This window comes from Pecten maximus, chromosome 8 (genome assembly GCF_902652985.1).
Source record: "Pecten maximus chromosome 8, xPecMax1.1, whole genome shotgun sequence".
Taxonomy (NCBI): domain Eukaryota; kingdom Metazoa; phylum Mollusca; class Bivalvia; order Pectinida; family Pectinidae; genus Pecten; species Pecten maximus.
The window spans coordinates 11654022-11666673 of record NC_047022.1 but is presented as its reverse complement, the minus strand read 5'-3'; positions in this window follow the sequence as shown (position 1 = coordinate 11666673).

Genomic DNA, 12652 nt, shown 5'->3' with positions numbered 1-12652 from the left:
TAATAAGAAGAAAACAAATGTTCAGATAGACGAGAAAAAGATATGGTCACAACAGCCGTGTGGTAAGTGCGCGGGTGTTTTATGAGTTGGCCCCTTTTGACACCCAGCAAGACAGCTCACCAGGTCACATTAAACTGATAACAGGCGAATAAATCTTCCCATCTATAAAATTAATAAATGCTGAGCGTTAAGCAGGAGTACAAACTGCCATTTTTAGAAGTCTCCGGTATATCACGACCAGGGAACAGAACCAAAAGTCCTTTCCACAGGGGTGAACACTCTCCAAAAGCAAAAAGTGAGGTATTGTTAAAGGAGACAATGGGAAGAAGATTTATTTGAAAATGAGAGGAAATATAAGATCCCATACAATAAGAACAGTATAAGTACACTCCTTACGCCCTACCTTCAAAGCAGGTTAAAATGGCGACAGTTATCATTTGAAATCATCACACATTTTAATAAATAAAGTAGTTATTGGTATAGAGGTTTACAGCTACACTCGCCCAGAAACTTGGTATAATCGTCCAAGCTGTGGTCTATATTTGAGAACCTGTGCTCTCCCACTGTTTGCATGAATTTCGTAAGCCTCTCAAGTTTTATATCGTTATGCATATAGTTATATAAAATTGCAGTTCCACTTCTTTACTTTGCATTAAATACAAAATTAGGAAGTCGGAAACTTTGAAGACTTTTAACGCATATTGTTTTACAAGAATTATCGTAAATGTGCGTTTTTAGTGTGATATTTTTGCGTTATAATTTGGTTCCCGAATGAAAAAAATAAATATGAGACTTTTTGAGCCAGTGTCTCCACGGGATCGATTTGAACAAAGAAAATACAGATCACGTTGATAACAAAGACAATACACACGTGTGCCGAATAGCAATGTTAGGCGTCGGCCATGCAGGCAGTCGGTGTCTTTTGTTCGGTAGAGTGAACTTTAGAAAGATGAATTTACAAATTATGTATAAAGGTCCGGATGGTTAAACTTCATCTTGTGAAATTTTGCTTTTGAAAAAAATGGCTAAGTACGTGTCCCTAAACAGCAATAAATCTTGTTTGCACAGGTTTTGTCCAATTTACAGATGACATGCTATTAAACAATAATAAATGGGTGTTTTCTCGGAATTAGTTTGTAGTATATCATCATATAATGTCATCATTCCATCAAAACAAAATCAAAAGCATTTTGTGAAAGGAAATTTTTTTTATGAATCAGTAAAATCGGATGTAGGGAAGTTTTTCATCAACCAGACCTCATTCATTATTTAGACATATCTCATCAAAAGAAAAAAATATGGTAAAATTACTTGCATGGAAAAAAAATTAGTGCACTTTTCACAGCTGTTGAAGAAAGTGTTAAGATATTGCTGGCATAAATTTTACAATGTGAAAGTAAAATGTCATTATACCAAAATCCTATCTCGATGTACGTCACAAGATATTGATATTACAATTTACAGTTGGCCAAGACAGCAATCATTCTCATTTTTACCCTATTTCAGATTTTAAAAAAGCAATTTACCAAAGGTTAATTTTGGTGTTTTATTCTGTTGCAAGTATCCACTAATCAGAATGAAAAACCAAAACAAGCTTCTGTTGCAGCTATGTTGAGGTTTAACACAGGATGACTAGACTCATTGATTGACCCCTCATACTAATGTTCCACTCCTTTCATTTCCAGAAATTTGTAATTGTATCATTTCGGACAATTAGATACATTTGTAAAGCCCTGGATACAGGAAGAGATACTTATAATTGTTTACAGGTTTGTGTGCAATACACTCAAATTCTCATTGTATAGTATTGAATAGTAAGTCCATACGGAAAGGCATGCCGGCCATCAATTGTATATACGTCATATGATTTAAGTACGGCTAGTTTCGATTTCCTTGATAAGCTGATTAGCCGTTCCTCGCAGAAAGCTCGAACGATTTAATCGGAACTCGGAATATGACCCTCGCCGAATTTCGGAATACCTTTCACCTTCAACTTTCGACTTTTTATTCAAATCGCCCTGCGTCTGTGGTCCGTCCGTCCCTCCCTCCCTCCCTCCGTCCGTAAACAATTCTTGTTATCGCTATTTCTCAGAAAGCACTGAAGGGATCTTTCTCAAATTTCATATGTAGGTTTCTCTTGGTGCCTAGTGATGTATATTGCGTTTTGAGACCAATCGGATAACAACATGGCCGACAGGCAGCCATCTTGGATTTTGACTATTGAAGTTTGTTATCGCTATTTCTTAGTAATAACTGAAGGGACCTTTCTGAAATTTCATATGTAGGTTTCCCTTGGTGCCAAGTTATGCATATTGGGTTTTGAGACCAATCTGAAAACAACATGGCCGACAGGCAGCCATCTTTGATTTTGACAATAGAAGTTTGTTATCACAATTTCTGAGAAAGTAATGAATTGATCTTTCTGAAATTTCATATGTAGGTTTCCCTTGTTGCCTAGTTATGCATATTGGGTTTTGAGACCAATCGGAAAACAACATGGCCGACAGGTAGCCATCTTGGATTTTGACAATTGAAGTTTGTTATCGCTATTTCTGAAAAAGTGCTGAAGGGATCTTTCGCAAATTTCACATGTAGGTTCCCATTGGTGCCTAGTTATGCTTATTGCGTTTTCAGACCAATCTGAAAACAACATGGCCGACAGGCAGCCATCTTGGATTTTGACAATTGAAATTTGTTATCGCTATTTCTGAGAAAGTACTGAAGGGATCTTTCTCAAATTTCATATGGAGGTTCCCCTTGGTGCCTCGTTATGCTTATTGCATTTTGAGATAAATTGGAAAACAATATGGCCGACAGACCGCCATCTTGGTTTTTGACAATGGAAGTTTGTTATCTCTATTTCTTAAAGTACTGAAGGGATCTTTCTCAAATTTCATAAGTAGGTTCCCCTTGGTCCCTTGTATTGCATTTTTGGACCAGTCTGTCCTGAAAACAACCTTGCAAACAAACAGCCATTATCGTTAAATCTCAAATTTCTTATATAGCTAGGATTCCCTTGTTTGAAAAGCACTAGAGGGATGTCTCAATTTGCACAGATTAGTAAAATGAAGGGAAACGTAGAGAGACGATCAAGCTGACATAGAATCTATAAAGATCATTCAATGGTGGGCGCCAAGATCCCTCTGGGATCTCTTGTTTTTTATTGATTTCTCTTTCAAAAAAGTCCTGATGTACGGAGGAAACATATCATAAAATATTCAGCGTAAATAAAGTGAATCAGTAGGCCGAATCTTAATATTTTTTCAACAAAAAGTTTATAAACATGCACAGACTACAATAGAAATAAAGATTTTGATATAAGTCGTATTCATTAGCTCTGAAAATTTAAGAATAGATATTCCGTGCCAAATAATATTTTTCTAAAAACGATTTCCGTTCAAAACTAAGTCAACTTGGACATCAACATATTTTGGTTTTCTGCTATTTTGGTTTCGGACATTATTCCATCTCCCAGTTTCCAGTATCAATTTATGATTACTTGTTCTGAACATACAAAGTAAAAATTCTTTCATTATGATTTAAAATTTGAAATATTTTACAAAATTGCGATAATTGCTTTTATAAATTCTATAACACACAGTTTTCGAAGGTTTCAAAACATTACTAGTGCAAAATATATTTGACAATTAGTTTTGTCCTCTGTGAATTCAAATTTCCCTGGAACTGGGAATTCCAAATATACCTCAATCCACATTCATTTAACATATTATTTTTTGTGAAATAGATGTATAGGACTATGAGAAAAGCAACATTATCGACCAACTAATCATTCCAGCTTTAAATTTCTATTAAAAGTGGGTAGTTTGCAGTTTGCTTTTTTTTCAATTTCAGTAAAAACAAAATTTTAAGTAAAATCCTTCTATATTCTGTATATTCTTGAGTCCCCAGATTTCACAACCATACAACAAGATGTGTATTCATAACTACATATATTAGTAGTGAAACGGAATATCAGCATTTTAATTAATTATATATATATATAATTATATCTGAAATGAAGATCTGTTTCTGTATGGAAGAAATAAACAATTGTATCTATTTGAAATACAAATACAAATAAAAAGAAGTATCTAAACTTTTATATAGATATTCGTCATCAAATAGTAAATGTAAAAAAGTATAGATATATCTAAACAGAAATATGTTTTTTATACATATATCATTATTTTATATCTGAATAAAGATATTGGAATTAATCAGCTACTAACTCTAATGGCTTACCATTATTACCCACCGTTTTACTATATTATAGCAAAAATGTATTTTCTTGAATCAACCATATTTTCAAATAACAATTTTTATATCAGAAATGAATTTTAGTCAGTAGCAGAATTAATTATCTGCACTTAAATAGAATCTGATGTTTTTATTGACCTTATCTATATTTGCATTGTCTTCATATAGATAGTATCAGTATTATTGTATAGTGCGAATATTGCTTGGCATATATCGCACAACCTTCTGTTGCAGCTATGTTGAGGTTTAACACAGGATGACTAGACTCATTGATTGACCCCCTCATACTAATGTTCCACTCCTTTCATTTCCAGAAATTTGTAATTGTATCATTTCGGACAATTAGATACATTTGTAAAGCCCTGGATACAGGAAGAGATACTTATAATTGTTTACAGGTTTGTGTGCAGTACACTCAAATTCTCATTGTATAGTATTGAATATAAAGTCCATACGGAAAGGCATGCCGGCCATCAATTGTATATACGTCATATGATTTAAGTACGGCTAGTTTCGATTTCCTTGATAAGCTGATTAGCCGTTCCTCGCAGAAAGCTCGAACGATTTAATCGGAACTCGGAATATGACCCTCGCCGAATTTCGGAATACCTTTCACCTTCAACTTTCGACTTTTTATTCAAATCGCCCTGCGTCTGTGGTCCGTCCGTCCCTCCCTCCCTCCGTCCGTAAACAATTATTGTTATCGCTATTTCTCAGAAAGCACTGCAGGGATCTTTCTCAAATTTCATATGTAGGTTTCTCTTGGTGCCTAGTGATGTATATTGCGTTTTGAGACCAATCGGATACCAACATGGCCGACAGGCAGCCATCTTGGATTTTGACTATTGAAGTTTGTTATCGCTATTTCTTAGTTATTACTGAAGGGACCTTTCTGAAATTTCATATGTAGGTTTCCCTTGGTGCCAAGTTATGCATATTGGGTTTTGAGACCAATCTGAAAACAACATGGCCGACAGGCAGCCATCTTGGATTTTGACAATAGAAGTTTGTTATCACAATTTCTGAGAAAGTAATGAATTGATCTTTCTGAAATTTCATATGTAGGTTTCCCTTGTTGCCTAGTTATGCATATTGGGTTTTGAGACCAATCGGAAAACAACATGGCCGACAGGTAGCCATCTTGGATTTTGACAATTGAAGTTTGTTATCGCTATTTCTGAAAAAGTGCTGAAGGGATCTTTCGCAAATTTCACATGTAGGTTCCCATTGGTGCCTAGTTATGCTTATTGCGTTTTCAGACCAATCTGAAAACAACATGGCCGACAGGCAGCCATCTTGGATTTTGACAATTGAAATTTGTTATCGCTATTTCTGAGAAAGTACTGAAGGGATCTTTCTCAAATTTCATATGTAGGTTCCCCTTGGTGCCTCGTTATGCTTATTGCATTTTGAGATAAATTGGAAAACAATATGGCCGACAGACCGCCATCTTGGTTTTTGACAATGGAAGTTTGTTATCTCTATTTCTTAAAGTACTGAAGGGATCTTTCTCAAATTTCATAAGTAGGTTCCCCTTGGTCCCTTGTATTGCATTTTTGGACCAGTCTGTCCTGAAAACAACCTTGCAAACAAACAGCCATTATCGTTAAATCTCAAATTTCTTATATAGCTAGGATTCCCTTGTTTGAAAAGCACTAGAGGGATGTCTCAATTTGCACAGATTAGTAAAATGAAGGGAAACGTAGAGAGACGATCAATCTGACATAGAACCTATAAAGATCATTCAATGGTGGGCGCCAAGATCCCTCTGGGATCTCTTGTTTTTTATTGATTTCTCTTTCAAAAAAGTCCTGATGTACGGAGGAAACATATCATAAAATATTCAGCGTAAATAAAGTGAATCAGTAGGCCGAATCTTAATATTTTTTCAACAAAAAGTTTATAAACTTGCACAGACTACAATAGAAATAAAGATTTTGATATAAGTCGTATTCATTAGCTCTGAAAATTTCAGAATAGATATTCCGTGCCAAATAATATTTTTCTAAAAACGATTTCCGTTCAAAACTAAGTCAACTTGGACATCAACATATTTTGGTTTTCTGCTATTTTGGTTTCGGACATTATTCCATCTCCCAGTTTCCAGTATCAATTTATGATTACTTGTTCTGAACATACAAAGTAAAAATTCTTTCATTATGATTTAAAATTTGAAATATTTTACAAAATTGCGATAATTGTTTTTATAAATTCTATAACACACAGATTTCGAAGGTTTAAAAACATTACTAGTGCAAAATATATTTGACAATTAGTTTTGTCCTCCGTGAATTCAAATTTCCCTGGAACTGGGAATTCCAAATATACCTCAATCCACATTCATTTAACATATTATTTTTTGTGAAATAGATGTTTAGGACTATGAGAAAAGCAACATTATCGACCAACTAATCATTCCAGCTTTAAATTTCTATTAAAAGTGGGTAGTTTGCAGTTTGCTTTTTTTTCAATTTCAGTAAAAACAAAATTTTAAGTAAAATCCTTCTATATTCTGTATATTCTTGAGTCCCCAGATTTCACAACCATACAACAAGATGTGTATTAATAACTACATATATTAGTAGTGAAACGGAATATCAGCATTTTAATTAAATATATATATATATAATTATATCTGAAATGAAGATCTGTTTCTGTATGGAAGAAATAAACAATTGTATCTATTTGAAATACAAATACAAATAAAAAGAAGTATCTAAACTTTTATATAGATATTCGTCATCAAATAGTAAATGTAAAAAAGTATAGATATATCTAAACAGAAATATGTTTTTTATACATATATCATTATTTTATATCTGAATAAAGATATTGGAATTAATCAGCTACTAACTCTAATGGCTTACCATTATTACCCACCGTTTTACTATATTATAGCAAAAATGTATTTTCTTGAATCAACCATATTTTCAAATAACAATTTTTATATCAGAAATGAATTTTAGTCAGTAGCAGAATTAATTATCTGCACTTAAATAGAATCTGATGTTTTTATTGACCTTATCTATATTTGCATTGTCTTCATATAGATAGTATCAGTATTATTGTATAGTGCGAATATTGCTTGGCATATATCGCACAATCTCTTATTTTCTTTATGATCCTTTTTGTGGCCATTTCCCAACATTTTTTGTACGAATCAGACTAACATAGTATAGGAAACTATTGCTTACAATACCGTTTGTATTAAAATAGTTTGGTTTTGGTTTTGAATCTTTTAAAATCAACAGCTTTGGTCATTTATGGACGAATTGGCAGCTGATTATGTGTGGTAATAAGTGCGTATGTGGTGAGGTTGTGTGCGCTTTTTGAGGTTGTGGTATGTTCGTGCTTAGCTTCTTGTCATAGCGCACAACTGATACCAACTGCATGGTACTACCTCGTTGAAGATATCCAGCAGGACACCCACCCAGATCATATTTTACTTTTAATGGGTAAACCAGTCGTCCAACTCCTAAATTGCTGAGATTTAAGCTTGGGCGTCAATTATCATTTTAAGAGACTAAGGAATGTCTAGGCAAGCTAAACTCAACCGAGACACAAGGAAAAATAAAACAAAACTTGTTTAGAAAGAAGAGAAAAGATAAGATCCCAATTTAAGTCGCGTGTTCCTATTATGCAATTGGGACAGTAGGTACAATTGTTACTGCCTATCTGCATGGCAGGGTCAGTTATCATAGGAAAGCGATCATATATTTTATATTGGTACAGGGGTTTATTGCTCCTCTCGGCCACAGGGTCTTGATCTGAATTTCGATGTTGCAGTTCATATATGTGCATTACTTGTATAAAAAGGTACATATATGTACATGCAATGGAATATTTTTTTTGGAAATTCGTGCGAAATTCCTGTTCTCTTGTCAGTTTCTTGGAACTTAAAAAAGTATATTTGATAAGAAAAGTTATAAGAACTGTTCGCGTGACTTTTATGAACCTCTCAAGTTTCACATCGTGATAGGTCTGTTTGTACCAGGGATATTGTTTCCTACACTCTTTTTAAATTTCAAATATAATGATAATACTGGGTGAATAAAATATTTGTATCAAAAAAAAAAAAAATTATTATACAATATATAGATAGATAGATTAGAAGCCATAAATAACATAGTAACCAAGCATGTTCTATGTAATTACCATACTCACAGGGACTTGAGAATTTGTTACAGTATAAATGTATATGGAAATTAAAGTTCGGTAAAAAAAATATGTGTTCATATAGATTAATGTTCATACATGTGTATATACAATCTGGATATATGAACACCCTGGGGTGTCATTTTTACATAATTTTAATCTAGCCCCCAAAAGCATCTCAAAATGTGCTATACACACTCGGGAAGGTCCAAATCAATGTAAACTGAAACACATTATGTGGTCATATTATGATTGTTGTCCAGGATATGACAGAGATTCACTGAACCGACACCATCAAAATAAAACATGGACAAAACCAGTCACTATGTAGTGATGGGTATAGAACACTGACTTTAATTTCCTAAATATACTCTTGAACAATAATGCTAAAAACTCCAAAACCTTCTTCTTATTAACCAAGAAGACCAGGGTCATGATATTGCGCTAGAAGCATATTGGGACAAGGGATACAAAAAAATCTCCATATGAATGACCTACTTACTGTCTAGGTCACAGTGGTCAAAAGTGTTAATTTTTTTTTTTAAATTCTACTCTGTAACCGTATTAGGCAAGTAGCATTCTGTGATGGAGGGCTTAAAACTTGTATAAACCAATGACCTAAACCTAATTTCTAGGTCAACAGGGTCAGATTTGATAGAATCTTTAACTGACATCTTCTCAAGCTAGAGGCCCAATGTCATGTAATTGGCTATGTCATGCTTTAATAAAGAACTATGAAGTTATTAAAATCATTTAAAATCATGAAACAAGTTATAACATCTCATGTTAATCATTAATAGTGTTGACCCGGATGGAAGCGCGCGAGGGGTTTTACTGTGGGAGGAAACCCACGTGGGCGGGCAGGTGACCCCATACCTTTTCACGTCCGATCAAGGAGTTTCGAACCCCAGCCGCCAACGTGAAAGGCAAGTGTGTTACCACTGTGCCGATCGACCTTGACCCACATTCAGGATTACAGGCGTCAAATATTTTAAAATCGTTAAGCATTGATATTTGGCTAGTAGAATGCTGGGATAAAGGGTTGCCATATGTGTTTAATTGAAAGAATTCGACCTTCCCTCAAGGATACATTGGTCAAATATGTTGAATTCTGAATTTTAAAGCAGCATTTTAGAAATCAGGTGACCGTTAAGAAATACAGATGCAACAATAGGCACAAAACGATTATTACATACACTGTAATAGTAGTTCCACGTCATTAAGTCACATTAAATCCAGTTGTTAATAGGAATTTAATTAATCATGCAAGGGTTAACTGTGACTTTTAACGGGAATCTTTTTTTACAAGATATACCGTAAACGTATGTATTTTAGTGGCAATCTTATTTTTGTGGTTTTCGGGCCCAAATCATTCCGCTGATTTTGTCATTACATTAATTACACTATTTTAAGTTGGTTTCTACAGCAAGGCGTTTGATTGCCCTAATTTCTCATGGCGCTGATCTGTTTGTTATTCAGTTTTGCGCTAAAATTTGAATGCGCTGACATACGTACGTTTACATTATTATGCAAATACAGACATTGGTTTAGGCCAATCTATCGTACTATTAACTTGACCTGGACTATATTCCCCGAGGCCGAAGGCCGAGACGGATGAAGCTCAGGGCAGGTCCGTAAAACCATGGAGTGCCCGAAAATAAAGTCTGCATTTACTTTATCATCTGATTGATATTAATATAAAAACAAACAAAACGAAGAAAGTTCCTTAAGAATCCCTCATCACATCATCGGGAGGTCAATATAATGTTTCGCCCAATAAGTGAAAACTTATTTTGACTTCTGCTAAAAAATACATCGCAGCACACATGACATAATTTCTATTTTTAGCAGGAGTTAATATAAGATTCCACGGACCTGACAAAACATCATATTGACTCCTCGGTAATGTCCTGGGTATTTTCAAGTAAATAATTGATGTCATATGATCTCATTAGGACCAATGAGTGATAGTGTTACATACCAATCATAGAATGGAACCAAATAAAGTTCCCGTCGTAATGGTGGGTATACAGCAATACAATTTCGAATTATCAAACAATACCCAACAACATATTGTACCTATGGTAACACACATATACTCGAATGGCGGCCAACAAGTATGTCAGTGAAATACCATGATACGCAATGCAAATGTGTTCAATCGCTAAATACAACATTTGAATGACAAAAAGAAAATAGAATATTTACACATATTGATACTTTCAAATATCAAAAATACTCTCTTTGATATTTGTAAAAGTTAACTGATTGGTCTGTTAAGAAGCTACATAGCGACAAATATGAATTATGATAGATCCGAATAAGAAAAAGTTGTATATCTTTATAAAATACCACACCTTAACGTTTGAGCTCCTATTTTTATCTTCTAAATTTAAAGTGATTGAAATTGCTTCGACGATGTAGCATCTTCAAGTTGGTACATAAATTATTTAATTTCTACTTACCTGCAGATAATGTCCACAATATCTGCAGAAGTACTATCTGGAATGTTGACAGCCACATCGTTGTCGAACATAGGCTAAACTTTGATGTTGCTTATTGGTGTCTACTAAAGAGAACAAACCAGCTTGTTGTCGACGCACCAGTATAATGTATCGGGGGGGAAATCAGCAATTATGACAAACAATGGCAATTTCATGGAAAAACACTTATGTTTAAGCATAGACAATCAATCGATTGTATATCATATGATGGACACTTTAAGTTCCTGTACTGGAATGACACGACATTTCGCGGGAGTAAATGATGCAGAATTAGTGTTTTCCGGGCCAACTTTCATCCCTCCCTGCTATTCAACAGCATGCACTATCCTATAGGACACGAAACGCCCTATTATACACAGACAACAGATACAGGCAATTCAATTCATTTCCGTACGTTTAACAATGTATTGGATTGCAGTATATATACCTTTAAAAAGAACAAAGGCTGTTAAAAGGACCTTAAACAAACTAAACCAAACCCCGATCTGACACAAAATCTATTGGCGTCACCTGGCCGACCACGTGGGTTTTCGACGGAACTCCGGTTTTACTCCCACAATAAGATCCCTCCGGCGCTCCAGACCGTGCCAACAAGATAGACTTATATACTTATATAAGTACTTCTTTCGGATTTGTTGTAAAATAAATTAAGTTTACATTTAACTTGTTCCATCATCGATATACTTATAAAATGGAGAGTCTACAATGTAATAATATAATGTGCCTTAGTTTTGAGGCTGGGTATCTGTTTATGCATACAAACAGGGGCATGGGGTGGGGGTTGGAGGCACTATGAAAACTTAATTACTCGTAATAAGAAATTTTGGATTTAAAACTTATATTTTTTTTTTTCCATTTTCTATATAAAGTTGTCGTTCTTTGAAAGCTTGTGTTAATGTAGAATCAGGGGTTACTTCCCTTTAATCGTGTTCCATGCCACAAGTATACACGTACGTTGTATCTGAGCTTGATATTAAATATTTGAATTTTAGTATCACACATTCCAGTATAATTGAAGGTGTATAAAAGTCTAAACTAATTGATATTTTTTATAAACCCGTGTACATGTAATAAAGATGAACGACAATTTGAGAGGAAAGTCGTCAAATTTCGCCGGAACCCTTTTTGAATCAAGCGCATACTTGTGTAGATATTTACTGATATATATATATAAAAACATATTTTTTGTAATGAATTTAATATGATACAGTATTTTGTTTTTCTTTTCTTTGATTGTGACATTTATTCTATTCTGAGTAAACACAAGATTGAAGGGAAATGTTTATTAGAATAAAATGCGTTATCGCTTCAAATCCAAGTGTATTTAGAAACCATTAACTTTTCGTGTAATGAACAGTTTCATGAAATTACTTTGTCCATGCATATTAGCAAATGGGCAGTGCAGAACTTGATATAATATCATACACTTTAAACAATCTTTACATTTCCTCTTTTGTGCCAACTAGTTCTACCATTTGGGCATACAGTATATATACATGTAGATCTAAGACATTAATTACAAGGCGCGATTTTCTTTTTTACGTCGGTAGTTATTTGTATTATATACCAATGTGATCATATTACTTTCTGAAAAACAACGGTCCGAATACCGGACTTTGAGGCTAATTTTATACACTCCCGGATCAGAGACATCGTCACCAATATTGTAAGTTCATTGTGTATTGCAATGCATGTCAAATAGTTTCTGTGTAAACCAATGTTTCAAAGGAATTTTA